This window comes from Mustela lutreola, chromosome 3 (assembly GCF_030435805.1).
Source record: "Mustela lutreola isolate mMusLut2 chromosome 3, mMusLut2.pri, whole genome shotgun sequence".
In the NCBI taxonomy this organism is placed as follows: Eukaryota; Metazoa; Chordata; class Mammalia; order Carnivora; family Mustelidae; genus Mustela; species Mustela lutreola.
Window position 1 is genome coordinate 89831241 of NC_081292.1, and position 569 is coordinate 89831809.

General features: G+C 28.1%; 1 non-coding gene across 1 annotated transcript; it reads right to left on the bottom strand.

Annotated features, from left to right (window-relative positions):
* Positions 1–233: 233 nt before the first annotated feature.
* Positions 234–337, bottom strand: LOC131828368 (U6 spliceosomal RNA). Its single transcript, XR_009352384.1, has one exon. It is a non-coding gene; the product is annotated as a U6 spliceosomal RNA (small nuclear RNA).
* Between the last annotated feature and the right edge of the window lie 232 nt (positions 338–569).

Here is a 569-nt window from a genome sequence, read left to right on the forward strand (position 1 = left end):
TTGACATAGTACTGGATGTCCTAGCCAGAGAAACAAGGAACACAAAGAAATAAAAGACTCAAAAAAAAAAAAGGAAGAAGTAAAATTTTCTTTTTTTTAATAACATGAACTTACATGTAAAAGAATCCTAAAAAATTCACAAAAAATTTTGAATAAACAAATTTAGTAAAGCTGCCAAATACAAGATCAATATATAAAAGACAAGAATTTTGTTTTGTTTCGTTTTTTTTTTTTCCAATATGGAATGCTTCCCAGTTTTTCATGTCATCCTTGTTCAGTGATCAAGCTAATCTCTGCATCATTCCAATTTTAGTATATGTGCTGCCAAAGTAAGCACAAGACGAGCATTTTAACACTCTAATGATGAACTATCTGAAAAAATAAAGAGAACAATCTAATTCACAATAGCATCAAAACTAATGAAATACTTAGGATAAGATTTAACTAAGAAGATGAAAGATATGTACCCCATAAACTATGACATTGATAAAGAAATTGAAGGAGACATAAATGGAAAGATAGCTCATATTTATGAATGGTAAGAATTAACATTGTTAAAATGTCCATAC